At 44.0% G+C, this 15,711-nt stretch overlaps 1 protein-coding gene across 2 annotated transcripts in view; it reads left to right on the top strand.

The window, feature by feature from the left end:
- Positions 1-4,302: 4,302 nt before the first annotated feature.
- Positions 4,303-15,711, top strand: part of LOC140481521 (polyadenylate-binding protein-interacting protein 2-like) — a 128,010-nt gene continuing 116,601 nt past the window's right edge. The window contains exon 1 of one of the 2 annotated variants that reach the window (XM_072577878.1): positions 4,303-4,409. The gene's annotated coding sequence lies outside the window, so the exon portion shown is untranslated. The remainder of the gene's footprint in view (positions 4,410-15,711) is intronic. The other variant, XM_072577859.1, reaches the window with a different exon arrangement.

Raw genomic sequence — 15,711 nt, 5'->3', positions numbered from 1 at the left:
ACAAAGTAGGGCTCCTGAGCCAGATCTTGTCAGCTTTCTTTCCTTCTTTTCTCGCTTTCTTTCCTTTTTATTAAGCTTTTATTTCATCTCTACTTAGCTTAGGGAGACAGCTCAGTTGTGGAGGCAGCAGTGACAACGACTGGGGGCCCAGAGTGGCACCAAAGTGGGTGTTGCGGCTACTGAGCCCAGATGGTGGTCAGCAGCATGACGGCAGTGCGGGGTTTGAGAGATTGAGTCCCATGCAGGAGGAAGAGAATGGCGGTTGGCAATGAGATCGCAGTGCAGAGATTGAGCAGAGTAAGGGGAATGCCCAGTGTGGAGTGACTGCAGGCCCATGGCTAAAGAATGACTGTAACTTGGAACTTCTAACTTTATTTCTTATTTACTACTTTATGAAAGGAACTGTAATGTTGAACTTTTACTTTATGTCTTTATTTTTCAACTTTTTAACCTAAGATTTTGTCTGTAGGTACTTCGTACATAGATAGCACTATGAATGGTGACATTGTAAACTTTTCACCAATTTTCTGTATCCCCATATTTGCGTACACGTGACAATAAAACCTAATTCGAAATTTTAAGTCCCTTTGTGCTCCAGATTTATGAAGTTTTTCCCCGTTCAGAAAATAGCCTATACCTCTATTCTTCCTCCAAAAGAGCATAACCTCATACTTTCCCACATTGTATTCGATCTGCCACTTCCTTGCCCACTCTCCAAGCATGTTGAAATCCTCCTGCAGCCTCCCCATTTCCTCAACACCAACTGCCCCTCCACATATCTTTGTGTCACCTGCAAATTTAGCAACAATGCCCTCAGTTTTTTCATCTAGAGCGTTAATACATAATGTATAGTTGTCGTCCCAACACTGACCCCTACGAAACTCCACTAGTCACTGGCTGCCATCTTTATCACCATTCACTGTCTTCTCCAGCCATGTCAATACCTTGCCCATGACACCACAGGCTCTTATCTTATATAGCAGCCTCATGTGCAGCATCTCAGCAAATGCCTTCTGAAATTTCAAATTTACCACAACGGGCAACATGGTGGCTCAGTAGTCAGCACTGCAGCCTCACAGCACCAGGGACCCAGGTTTGATTCTAGACTTGGGTGACTGTCTGCGTCGAGTTTGCACATTCTCCCTGTGTCTGCTTGGGTTTCCTCCGGATGCTCTGGTTTCCTCCCACAGTCCAAAGATGTGCAGGTCAGGTTGGTTAGCCATGCTAAATTGCCCATAGTGTTGGGTGCATTAGTCAGAGGGAAATGGATCTGGGTGGGGTTACTCTTCAGAGGGTCGGTGTGGACTTCTTGGTCCGAAGGGCCTGTTTCCACACTGTAGGAAATCTAATATAATCCACTGGCTCTCCCTTGTCTAACTTGTTTGTTAACTCCTCAAAGAATTCCAACTGATTTGTTAGGCATTACATCTCCTTGACAAAGTCACGTTGACTCAGCCCTATTTTACCATGCAGTTCCAAGTACTTTTATAACAGACTCTAAAATTTTAATCAAGACCAAGGTCAGCCTAACCAGCCTATAGTTTCCTGCCTCCCTCTCTTCTTCAATTAGGTGTTCCATCAGCCATTTTCCAGTGCTCTGGGGCCCTCCCTGACTCCAGTGATTCCTGAAAGATTACCACCAATGCCTGAAAAAAACAAAGATATTAGTCTCCACAAACAAAATTGGAAGGTGTAAGAGTAATAGAGGCTGGAAAAGTTAGCAAATTAGTCAGCATCTGTGGACAAAATAACCCTACAGGCCGATAACTTTTCTTAAATGTGGTGGTGGTGGTGGTGGTGGGAGAGGAACATCCAAGGAGAGGGGTTGAGAACACAAGACAATAAGATATAAGAACAGAATCGGCCACACAGTCTGCTCTGCGATTCAATGAGATTGAGGTTGATCTGATCATTCTCAACTCCACTTTTCTGCCTTTTCCCCATAACCTTGACTTCCTTTCAGATTAAAAAATCTGTCTATCCAACCCTGAGCATACTTAACAATCAAGCTCAACAGTCCTCTGTGGTAAAGATTTCCATACAGTCACTATTCTTTGAGAAAATAAATTCCTCATCTGTTTTAAATATGCAACCCCTTAACCAGAAATAATACTGTCTGGTCCTAGCCGATTTATCTGATTGCTCCACTTGTAATTCTGAAGGGTCACTAAACTTGAAATGCTAACTCTGGTTTTCCTTCACAGACAGGGGCTGCATGGTAGCTTGGTGGTTAATACTGCTGCCTCACAGCACCAGAGACCTGTGTTTGATTCTACCCTCAGGTGACTGCCTGCAACCCAATAGTTTGCACAGAGAGTCTGCCAGAGATTCCTCTGGATTCTTCCCATAGTCCAAAGATGTGCAGGTTAGGTGGACTGACCTAGGTGGGAAATGCAAGGTTATTGGGATAGGGTACAATGCTCTTCAGAGGGTCAATATGGACACAATGGGCCAAATGGTCTTCTTATACTGGATTAGTGGTGGTCTTCTTCCCTACTGTAGGCATTTTATGCTGAGAGATGTGCTAAATTTCTCCAATAATTTCTGCTTTTGTTTGCTCCATTTATAGGCCTCTATTTATTTGCTTTTTAAAAAATTCACTCCTGGCACTTGGACATCACCAGCAAGGAGAGCATTTCTTATCCATCCCTAGTTGCCCTCAAGGTGCCTTCTTCAACTGCTGCAGTCCATGTGCTGTAGGCAGACAATTCTGTTGGGGGAATTTTGATCCAGAGACAGTGAAGGAACAGTGGCACATTTTCAAGTTAGAATAGTCAGTGGTTTGGAGGAGAATTTGAAGGTGTTGGTGTTCCCGTGTATCTGCTGCCCTTTCATTGTAGCTGCTAGAGCTTGAAAGATGCTATCAAAAGAACCTTGGGAGTTGCTGCACAACATCACTAATACCACAGAATGCCTTCTTCCAGTCCTTTCACAGTGATCTCCTACTCCCACTGTTTCCTTAACCTAATGCTTTTTCCTTCTGCTGGATTCCCTTTTACTTTCGGATTCCTCACCGTTCAGGTATGGGTGTTGGGGAGGGGAATGGGCTTGGTGTGGACAAAATAATGGTTAGCATGGTGGCTCAGCGGTTAGCATTGCAGCCTCACAGCACCAGGGACCTGGATTTGACTCCAGCCTCGGGCAACCGTCTGCGTAGAGTTTGTACATTCTCTCTGTGTCTGTGTGGGTTTCCTCAGGGTGCTCTGGTTTCCTCCCACAATCCAAAGGTCAGGTGGATTGGGCATGCTAAATTGCCCATAGTTTAATGTGCATTCGTCAGAGGGAAATGGGTCGGTGTGTACTTGTTTGTCCAAATGGCCTCTTTGGGCACTATTGGGAATCTAATCTAAAAATGTCCCGTGAACAATTTGAGAGATTTGCAACTTTACTTGGATTTCCCCCGTCTAATGACCTTTGGTGAATTTCTGCATTTGGAGAGTTGCTGTTGCACTCCAAACCTCTACGGAGTGTTTGTCCCCTGCAAGGCGATTCCCCTGCCTCCCACTAGGAGCGATACTAGCCAGCCAGGTGTTATACACGCAACCGCCCGCTAGGGGGAAGGAGTCAGCGCTGCCCGGGCAACCCCGGATAAACCAATCAGAAGGCAGATCAGGCCGCCGAACCGGCCAATCATGTATTAACATGGGTGCGACCCAAGATCGCTCCGCCCAAATTAAGCGGCCCACCTCCTCATCGCCAGCCGACAACAATAAACAATACGGAGTAAAACAGTGGAAGACTCCTCATGAAACAATACCAACAATTTCAACCTCTGCTTTCCGCCAGCTAACCAACCGACTAAATGAATGATTACGATTTACCGAAAATAAAAAGCTATCCGAACATACGACCCCCGCCATTGACCAACGTCCTACTGAGACGATAACTGCCGTCAATAATGGCGGACGGCAGAAATAGGCATGGCCACGCAAGGGGCGGGGCCGCAGTGGTGCTTCCTAATTGGTTCCCACGAAACAAAAACAGACCCGCCTCCCTCCTGTTTGGTGTCCCTGATTGAAGTGAGCCGCGTCCAATCAGAGTGAAGGCCAACCCATATCCGCGCCCATTCTCCCGGAGTAACAAGTGGATTGACCAATGCAGCGACGGGGGTGGTAACGTATGATGGACGGCTCGTCCAGCCAACCGAAACGGGGTTCCGACGCTGTCGATCCGCCCATGGATGATCGAGGTGCGGATTGACCAATCGAACAACGGTAAACGGTGTTTCCCAGCAGATTGCCCAATCGAAGTGGGGAGGAGGCGGGAGGACCTACTTCGCTATCTCACCCCGGGCTGGTGCGGGCGCTCGAGCTCGAGAATCCGTTTGTGCGCGTGCACGTTCGCTTGCCTGCTGCTGAGAGAGAGAGAGACACATAAGAGAAAGGGTTTTTAAACGTGGCTGACGAGAGGTAAATTCTTACGGCTGCTTGAATTGTTCTGCGGTGGAGGGTGTTTTGGGAAGGTTAGGTTATGACCATGTTTAATATTATTCTTGCCTAATTGAGGTTGTTCCCATCCCCCTCCTCAGTGTTGTTGCTCATTATAGATTAAATTATCCCCCCCCCCCTTTCTCGGGGTTGAGCCCCTGGTGAGAAGCCACTACTCCATTCCCCCACCAAATCCTCCCCAACTCTAGCACTCTCTCTCCTTCCCCCAACCTCCCACACCAACCCCCTCCCCTCCCCTCCCCTCCCTCACCAACCCACTCCCCTCCCTCACCAACCCACTCTCCCTCCCCCCTCCACACCAACTCTCTCCCTTTCCCCCCAGCCCCCCCACACAAACACACTCCCCCCTCCCCCCCCCCACACCAACACACTCCCCCCTCCCCCCCCCCACACCAACACACTCCCCCCTCCCCCCCCACACCAACACACACCCTTTCCCCCCAACCCCTCCACACCATCACACTCCCTTCCCCCCCATCCTCCAACACCATCACACTCCCTTCCCCCCCCATCCTCCAACACCAATACTCTCCCTACCCCCCCAATCCCACCACACCAACACACTCCTTCCCCCCCAACACCAACGCTCTCCCTTCCCCCCCCCCCCCAACCCCACCACACACCAATGCTCTCCCTTCCCCCCCCCAACCCCACCACACACCAATGCTCTCCATCCCCCCCCCCCAACCCCACCACACACCAACGCTCTCCATTCCCCCCCCCCAACTCCACCACACACCAACTCTCTCCATTCCCCCCCAACCCACCGCACTCTTTCCATTCCCCCCAACCCACCGCACACCGCTGCATTCACCACACACCGCCCCCTGCCCCCCGCACCCCAAATTGTCTCCCCTTCATCCCCCTCAAACACCAGCTCTTTCCCATTTACTGCTCTCAAACACCAATTCTTTCTCACTCCTACCTGGCCCTTTCCCCACACCAACCCCTCCATCTCCCCTTCCACATCAACCCTCTTCCACATCAACCCTCTTCCCTTATGGCCCCAGCCCTCCCACACCCAAAACAAACCTCTCCCTTCCATCCCACAATACCAACATCTTTTTCATCTCTTCACCCCCCCACCCCCCACACATCAATGCCTTCTGACCCACACCATACCCCTCCCTTCCTGCACTAGTCCTCCCCCTCCCCCTCCCCCTCCCCCTCCCCCTCCCCCTCCCCCTCCCCCTCCCCCTCCCCCTCCCCCTCCCCCTCCCCCTCCCATTCCAAGTACCCCTCCCCCTCCCCCTCCCCCGCCCCCTCCCATTCCAAGTACCCCTCACCCCCTTAACCTGCCATTAACAGCCCCTTGTTGCCCCCTGCACACCATTCCCCTTGCCTCCATACCCCCATACCCCCTTCTGCCCCCCACACCAAGTCACACCTGCCACCCCCAAACCAATCCCCAACCCCTCACCAACCGTTTCCCATCTCCTTTCACAGCAACCCTTTTCCCTTCCCCACCACTCAGCAAACCTCTCCCCCCCCCCCCCCCTAATCCCACCTTCCCTCTATGCAACCCAAAACCTCTCTCCATCCCCACTCCTCACTCTCCCCCACCTGCCCTCATTCTGCCCTTGTTCCCCACCTTCTCCACTCACCATGGAGCATATGTACACTTCTTCCTATGCATATACTCATTCTACCCTGCCCCCGGTACAATCTGCATGTGGTATTGATTTGGCTGTATACAGCATGTGACTGGAAGTATGCTCAATTTTGTGTTTCCATTTATCTATGTATGTATATTTAGAAATTTGCCTTTCATTGCAGTTGATCCTTGAAACTTCATATGTGGGAAAGTATGACTTGATGTGGATACTTTGTCACAATGCGTTATAAATCATTGGTTGATTACAATTTGTTCATATGCTTGTATATTGTATCTGTGGATCCTGTTAAGGTTTTGGTAGGCTTGCTGTCTCTTAATATGTTTGCACATTAGTTTTTTGGAGACCAAATTCTTATCTTTACAGCAAGAGCATTCAATATTTTGCTGTTTGTGGTGCTATCATAATGCAAGTTTGGACGTATGAACAGCAGCAGCTCCCAATTCAGCACCCATATGGACCATTGACAGCAGCCGAACTGAAAACTGTTCCAGCATAAAAGTATTTTGGCCTGGCATAACCTCATACCTCGTAAACATAAAGCCAGATGAACCATGCAAGTTGAATGAAGAATTTGCAGCTTTCTACTTGCTTTTGCACTACGTACCTAAAAATTAGAGCCAACCTAATAAAACAATGACATATTATTGAGCATACTCAACAATGGAAGTAGTATATGAAGCTCTCCATTCCAGAACCGAAGAGTCAGCTTGAAGCTCTGCATGCACAGATCATCCATTACAATAGACGATGAAGCAACAAATGTTAGCTAATGGGTCTATGAATATCTGCATCCCCAGTGATAGTTAAATCTAGCTAGAATGCAAAAGACATGGGCATAGGAATTAGGACAGGAAGTAGGCCATTCAGTCCTGGCAGCATGTTCCGTTATTCAATAAGATAATGGCTCATCTGTTTGCATTCAGAGTTGTATGTTCCTATCTACCCACAATAATCTTTGATTACTTTGCTAGCAAGAATCAACTACCACCACTGGAAAAGTATTCAATGACAGCATCTCTATTGCCTCCAGAGCAGAGAGTTCCAAAATTGCACAAGCCTCAAAAACAAAAACCTCCTCATCTGTCCTATAAGGGTGACACTAATTTTAGAATAGATGTTATTTATTGTCACTTGCATTTTTTTTATATATTAAAAAAAGTGTTTAAGTCACTATACCATGTTGCTTTATATTAACAACAAGGCATAGATTAAATAAAACATTATGATGAAGTCCATCTTAGTTCAATTCCCAGCTTCTGGGTTTTGGAAAAGACAGGACCACTGCAAGGCTGCCACGCTGGGCTGCTGGAATACTGAGCTGGAAACCCCTACTGAAGCAGACCATCTACACTAGGATGTTGGAATCCTAGGCTGCAAGACTCTACAGAAGCTGCCCCAAGGACAAATCTAGTTGCTGACCCCACAAAGGAAGACCTTGCAAAAGCTACCCAAAGGAATTCCGTGCTGCTGGATGCTGTCCCAAAGCTACCTCAATGCCAAAGCCGCAGTTGGTCTCCGCTGATGTAGCAGCCAGTGTCTGGTCCCTGTGTTCGCCTGTCTGCCAGCTGCCTCCTTGATGCCACTTCCAAAGTCTGGCTGCCATCTCACCGGCTGCTTTGTCACCATACCGCCATGCCCCTCTCTGGGCTTACCAACTGCCCCTCCATTGTCTATTGGAGTCCCATGACAGGCTTACTCACTGTCATCAGGCTCCAGACCCCTTTATGATGCCTTTATACCACTTCCTGCCACAAAAATGTGATGAAGAAAGGAGAAGCAGACAGAGTGGATAAGTCCTGGGCGCTCCAGATGTTGCCTACTTGGCTGCCACCATCTTGGAATTTTAAATCCGTTTCTCCTAGTTCTGGACTCATCAACAAAGTCTGCAGTGGCTCTTACCAATTTTTATAGATGCACAATCGAAAGCATGCCTTACCGCTTGATACAGCAACTGCTTTGTCCAATACAACAAGAAACACAGCCCAGCGCATCATGAAAACTAGCCTTTCTTCTGTTGACTCTGTCTACACTTGCCACTGCCTCAGGGAAGCAACTAACATAATGAAAGACCCCTCCCACCCTGTTTATCTCTCTTCTGCCCTCTTCAATCAGGTAGAAGAGACAAAGGTTTGAAAAAACATACCAACAGATTTAAGAAAAGATTATTTCCTGCTGTTATCAGACTTCTGAACGGATCTCTCATATTATAGTTGATCTTCCCCTGTAGCTGTAACACTATATTCTACGTTCTGTTCTGTTACCCTGATGTACTTGTGTAAGGTATGATTTGCCTCATTAACAAGCAGTACACTACTTTTCACTGTATCTCTGTGCATGTGCCAATAATAAATCAAATTGAAGGAAAGTATCCCTTTTCACATCCACCTTGTCAAGACCATTATGAATCTTTATAAACTTCAATCAAATCATCTCTCGCTCTTCTAAACTCTAATGACAACAAGCCTGATCTGTCCATTTTGTCCAGTACAGCAAGAAATTATTACAGCGTTGTGAATGCAATCCAGTCTGTCACAAAAATGTTAAGCCAATATGTTCATTCCGGCTGTCAATCTAGTAAAGTTTCTCTGAAGCGGTTCCACCTTTTTTTAAAATAAGGAGACAAAAATTATATAGGATATCATTCTGCTGTGTAACTACAGAACATTATCAATGTTAATGTTCACTTTTCTCAAAGGTCAGCATTCTATTAGCATTGTTTAATCACTTGCTGTAACTGTATACAAACCTTTTGTGACTAGTTATAGCCTCCTTAATAAATTCAAACACTTTGCCCACAGTATTACTTCAAGATAACTGATCTGCATGTTTCTGTTTCCTGCTTCACTCCCTTTTTGAGAAGAAGGGCTGGTTATATTTGTTACTTTGCTAATGAAACCTTTCCACAGTTGTATAACTTTTAAAAGCTACATCCATTTCATTTGTCATCTCTTTTAAAACCTATCATAAAATCCATCTGTACTGAAATGCTTCTCAACAGGAAGCTTCATCAATTTACTCAGCACTGCTTCCCTAGTGATTATAATTTTATGAAATTCATTTCTTCCTTCAGCCTTCTGATTTAATGGTATGCTGGGATTTGTCAGTACTGTCTATAAAATCATATGACATAGAAGCAGAAGTTTGCCATTCAGCCCATTGAGTCTGCTCTACCATTCAATGAGATTGTGGCTGGTTTGATTATCCTCGACTACGTTTTCCTGCTTTTTCCCTTTGTCTTTTCCCTTAGTGATTAAAGATCTGCCAGCCTCAACAGCCCTTTGTACTAAAGAATTTGACAGATTCACAATCCTCAAAGATGATATTCCTCTTTGTCTTAAATTGGCCTTATTCTGAGATTATACCCTCTGGTCTTAATTTCCCCTTGTGGGAGAGTCTATCTTTTCACATCTGCTCAATCAAGTCTCCCAACAATCTGTATGTTTAAACCAGGTTGCATCTGTTTTTCTATATTCCAGTGAGTACAAGCACAATCTTCTCAACTTCTCATAGGACAGACCTTTCATATCTGGTATTGGCTGAGTGAACCTTCTTTGGATTGCCTCCAATACCTTTGCTTAGATAAGGGGCCCACAACTGCTCAGTATCCCAGCTATGATCCGGTTAGTGCCTTGTGCAGTTTTCTGGAAAAACCTCTGTACTCTTATTTTCCATTCCTTTTGAAATGCAGGAGTCCTTGATGCATGTGAGGTATGTGTACTGAACTAATGCAACTTATGTCATGTATTGAGGATTTTTCCCCCTAAGAATAATGTAAATATGAGTGGGATAAGGGCTGTAAAAGTGTTTAAAATCTCCTATTCAACTCCTATCATGGTAATTTCTCCCATAAGAAATAAGTTATGGATTATACCTAGGGAGTTGTGCTTTGTATTGAGCAACCAAAATATGCAATATATATGAACATGTAGTTGGAGGGTCATGAACTGCTATCTTACTGATATTGCACTCCTGCAGACCACGATGTTTATTAGAAGTCATAGGCTCAGCAGTTTCCTTCATTCAAGTGCCAGATGGTCCTACTTGAAGTTCATCCAAGAGTGAGTGGTATTCCTTTGGTTCCATTGTAAAGAAAGAATCCAAGGTTGCCTGATTTCCTATTTGGAGATTTTCATGTAAAGTTTTATAGCATGACAAAAAATCTCTTCACATTTTATGCTGACTTTTCAGAAGTCCAAAAGAGTGTCATGATTCTAGACAATGTAGTTTCGATATGGTGAAACATATTTCTTAGAACAGGACCTGTGAAGCGTCTCTGAGAAGAATCCACCTCCAATTCCATACTTTGTTTTGAAGGCCAATACTTATTTAATTCAGCAAGATCTTCATTGCTTAAAGGCATACCATGTGACTCCAACAACTCACTGACATCATTTTCTCCATTTTTACCATATGCATGTGATACCTGTTGGCCACTCAAAGAAATGAGCTGCATCAGGATGTTTTCTTCTGGGAACCGTTCATTGTGGTTCAGAACTTCATTCCAAGAACAGCCGATCAGTAATGCCATGTGCAAAATGTGAACATCTTTCCAGAATTCCTGGCCTGTGAATTTGATGTCATCAAGTTCATGTATAAGCTTGTAGAATGTCTTCCTAAAACGATAACCTTTGAAGCATGCAATAACAAATTGTCCATAGGCTGCATTAACAATATTGACAGCATAAACAGAACTTTTTGATATTTGGATGCACCTATTTGAATTCCAAGTCATGGGTGTTCAGTTCTTTTTTTTCCTGAGATCACTTACACACTTGATGGAACTGCAACATGCCAACTTCTGTGAACAAGCAAAATTTATTTAGCACAGGACAATACAAGCTTTGGAGAAACCCTGTCGCCATGCTTGCGAAGTGTGATCAGGAAAGCTGTCTGAACAAAAGAAACAGTCCTTCTTTTATACAAAATCTTTACATCACAGTCAGCAATGCCCACAAGACAACGCAGAGTCATTCTCTCACAGTCACATGTCACTCAAGACACAATGCAGTGACCACATCACCTCCAGAAACAAAGTAATGCAAATCATCTCTTAATAGTCAAATCTGTTGCAAATCTTTTTTTTGTAACTATAAGGTAGTTGTCAAATTCTAACTAATGATCTTATTGATTTCTGAATAAGGGATGAAAATGTGAATAATAGATGACGATGTAAATTTCTTACAATCTATCTGTACGTCAGAGGCATCCAACTCTACCCTCGGGATATCCAATTTCCTGCAGGTCAGCAGAGCAAGTTTAACTCTTTAATATCACAGTGGGCATGCGTGTTACCTAACACAAGAAAAATCTTGAAAGGAAGATTATTTCCCTTGTGGTACTTTTTTAAATGCTGGCACAAAATAATTAACCAACTACTCACAGAAGAAGGTTACCTCTGATTACAATGGGATGCTGATCAGATGGGCCAATTGGCTGAGAAGTGGCAGATGGAGTTTAATTTAGATAAATGTGAGGTGCTGCACTTTGGGAAAGCAAATCTTAGCATGACTTATACACTTAATGGTAAAGTCCTACGGAGTGTTGCTGAACAAAGAGACCTTGGAGTGCAGGTTCATAGCTCCTTGAAAGTGGAGTCACAGGTAGATAGGATAGTGAAGAAGGCATTTGGTATGCTTTCCTTTATTGGTCAGAGTATTTAGTATAGGAGTTGGGAGGTCATGCTGTGGATGTACAGGACAGTGGTTAGGCCACAGTTGGAATATTACGTGCAATTGTGGTCTCCTTCCTATTGGAAGGATGTTGTGAAATTTGAAAGGGTTCAGAAAAGATTTCCAAGGATCTTGCAAGGGTTGGAGGATTTGAGCTATAGGGAGAGGTTGCATAGGCTAGGGTGGTTTTCCCTGGAGCGTCAGAGGCTGAGGGATGACCTTATAGAGGTTTATAAAATCACGAGGGGCATGGATAGGATAAGTAGACAAAGTCTTTTCCCTGAGGTTGGGGAGTCCAGAACTAATTGAATGAGAGGGGAAAGATAAAAGGGACCCATGGGGCAACTTTTTCACTCCCAGCGTGGTATGTGTATGGAATGAGCTGCCAGAAGAAGTGGTGGAGGCTGGTACAATTGCAACATTTAAAAGGCATCTGGATGGGTATATGAATAGGAAGAGTTTGGAGCGATATGGGCCAAGTGCTGGCAGGTGGGAGTAGATTGGGTTGGGATATCTGGTCGACATGGATGAGTTGGACCGAAGGGTCTGTTTCTATGCTGTACATCTCTATGGCTCTGTGTGTCTCATTATTCTGGCCTTGGTCTGGGCTTTCCATTTTGGAGGAAGGTGGGATTTTAATATTTTTCAATGCTTGTGGATTTCCATTCCTGTACATGAGCAATAGTTTAAATTTCATATAGCCATCCGTGCATTCTACAAGTAGAGTTAGCTGATCCTTTGAGACCTTGAAGACAGGTGCAGACTTCTTGCTTACAGAAATGTATGTCCTAGATGATATACAACTCAATGTCATCAGTGTTAAACACCTACCTAGAATCATAACTGCTTACGAATGATTTTAAGTTTTAGTGGAAACAATTCTGTAGAATTTAGTCTTTTTAATTGTCATGTGTACAGGAATACAGGCATACAGTAAAAAAAAGTGTACAAAGTCTCCATTCTATGGCTTCCACTTAAAATACAAAATATAAAACCAGAATTTTAAAAAAATGACAAATGAAAGACATGGAGCTGAAGATCTTTTAAAGTCATTTTCCAGAAGAAAAGGAAGAATTCCAGATATTAAGATCTCATCGCCCTGGACTGGGATTTTGGACAGCTGCCTACTGGGGTATCGATCACCTTTGTTGCTGCTGCCATTGATTGTCAAGAGGAACCACCTATGTTGCTGCTGCCTCTGGTTACTGGGAGGAGCTACCTCTAATCACTGGGAGGAGCCATCTCTGTTGCTGCCATCTTTGTTGCCACTTCCAATCTGCCACATAAGAGGTTGGGCTCACACTTAGCCTGCCAAAGTCGCTGACAAAGGTTTCAAAGAAATGGGGGGGGAGGGAAAGAGCAAAAATAAAAAGGGAAAAACAAAGCAGACACCTCCAAACTCAGCAATGCTACTCTGCTGTCTTAATAATTTATGTCTGAACCAGCTGATTATCCAAACATCTTAAAACTATATCATATCTGAAATGTGTAAATCACAGGCAGCCTTGAATGGTTTCTCTCTCACTGTTTATTTCTCTCCTTTTTTCAGGTCCTCTCCTGAATCAGGGCTAAGTTAATCAGAGCATTCTTGACGTGCAGGTTGTTGACCATAATGCCAGCAATCATACCTTTTTCTCTATGGTAATACTTCTTTGCCTTATTTAGATTTCATAGAATCCCTACATTGTGGAAACAGCCCTTCAGCCCAACAAGTCCTCCCCGACCCTCCAAAAAGTAACCCACCCAGACCCGTTCCCTTACCCCCTCCTAACCTACACATTCCTGAACACTATGGGCAATTTAGCATAGCCAGTTTACCTAACAGGCACATTTTATGGAATATGGAAGGAAACTGGAGCACCTGGAGGAAACCCACGCAGACACGGGGAGAATGTGCAAACTCATTACAGACAGTTATCAGAGGTTGGCATTGAACCAGGTCCCTGGTGCTATGAAGCAGCAGTGCTAACCACTGAGCCATCATGCCACCCCAATAACCCCAGAGGTTATTTTAAACTCTGAATGATTTAGAGCATGCTTAGCTTTATATTCTATTTCATCAACATTTTTTACATTTGTCAGACAAAGATTCAAACAGTACCAATATTGACCCCAGTGCGTTCACTTTTTCTCTTCAATTTATTATTCACTTCTAATTTAACATCTACCATAATACTACAGCACTTTTTCTAAGCACTGCACCTTCTATCTTTACCCATTGTTGAAAGATTGTGACAATTGACTACAACACTCACTCCCTAAAGTAGCTGCACAGATGTAATTTATTAGTTATGCATCACTTTACAAGTGTGAAAATTTGCATCCCATTCCACAAAATGGCAGTGCCATGAGTATGGAATCAAAATATGTTGTGACAACGTAAACCATGGGCACTTTATGAAGGCCAACATTCCATTTGCTTCCCTATTCCCTGCTGAACTGTAGGTTTCTGTAGTCTTTCTCAATTTAAGTAATATTCAGCTCCTCCATTCTTACTGCTGAAGTACATAACGTCGCATTTTGCGACATTGTAATCCATCTGCCAAGTTTTTGCCCACTCGCTATACTGGGAAAGCAGAAACAACATGTTTATTATTACTTTTGTTACTACTCTCCATTCTCGCCCTAATGGAACAATGCTCTAATTTTTCATTCACTTAGATATTTGTAGAAACTCTTGCTATTATATGTATTAGCAAGCTTTTCTTATTATAATTTATTTGTTCTGATTAGCCATTCTTTGTAGTCTGACCAGTGCTGTGCTCTTCCAGCACCACTAATCCTGACCAGTCATCTGAATTATATGCTTTGTCCTTAAGTTTGATTCTTTTAACCTCTTTAGTTAATTGTATGGATAGTCAATCCTCTCCTTCAAATTTTTCTTTATAGTAGAAATATACTTGTGGATTCTGAAATACCCCTTTAAATGGCTGCTACTCTCCTAACTTAATATTCCAGCTCTCTTCAGCTAGCTCAGCTTTCGTACCCAAATGTCGCCCCTATTTATGTTTATAATGCTTATTAGCCAATCATGTCATATTACACTATCCAGTCAAGCCTGTTTTCTTGTTGATAATATGCTATTCTAAGAAACTGTCTCAAAAGCATTCTATGAAGTCATCAGACTACTATTACCAAATTGATTTTTTTCCAGTTCAAGTAGATTAACATCACCTTTGATTATTGCTATTCCCTCTTCAAGGGTGCCCAGCATTCTTTCAACCTCAGTAGTTTTTAAATCTTTCCAAGAGAAATCTCAAGATAAATGACTGTCTGCCCCCTTTGTGCTAGTTATTCCCAACACTAGATTTCAGCCAGTTCGATTCATTCCATTTCATTTAAGCATCTAAGTATATTGCCCTCAGCTTTTGCTATGTCCATTAACAAGATCCTGGCTGCAATATCCTCCATTTCAGAACCAACATCACCTCTTCCTAAGTTGCATGTAAGCCATGTAATACCCTAGCAAAATTGTTCCATTACAATAATGATAGTGAGCAGGTGAGACGTGTTCACCCAGCCCTATTGCCTTCATCATCACAGAGTCATACTGTATGGAAACAGACCCTTCACCTAGTCCGTGCTGACCATGTTCCCAGACGAAGCTAGTTGCAGGTTTGTGTAAAGATTTTTAACTCTGGTATCAGAACAATGGAACACCTATGGGCTCACCAATCTCTGGGCTTTTAGCAGAAGCAGTGATGTAAAGATTGGAACAAACAACCCTACCACAAATGCAACCCAAACTCTGGATCAGATACGTAAACAACACTTCTGTTATCGTTAAGAGAACAGAAATTGAGCACACACACCAGATTATCAACACCCTACTCAGGTCAGATTTATGAAAGAGGAGGAAACCAACAACCAACTCCCATTCCTGGATGTCATAGTACAAAGAGCACAACGGTGAATGCACCACAAAGGTGTACATGAATGCCCCACACTCTGACTAGGTCCTGAATTGCAGTAGCAACC

Source organism: Chiloscyllium punctatum, chromosome 1, assembly GCF_047496795.1.
Source record: "Chiloscyllium punctatum isolate Juve2018m chromosome 1, sChiPun1.3, whole genome shotgun sequence".
In the NCBI taxonomy this organism is placed as follows: domain Eukaryota; kingdom Metazoa; phylum Chordata; class Chondrichthyes; order Orectolobiformes; family Hemiscylliidae; genus Chiloscyllium; species Chiloscyllium punctatum.
The sequence above is the reverse complement of the archived record's forward strand: the minus strand, read 5'-3'. Positions and strand labels throughout refer to the sequence as shown.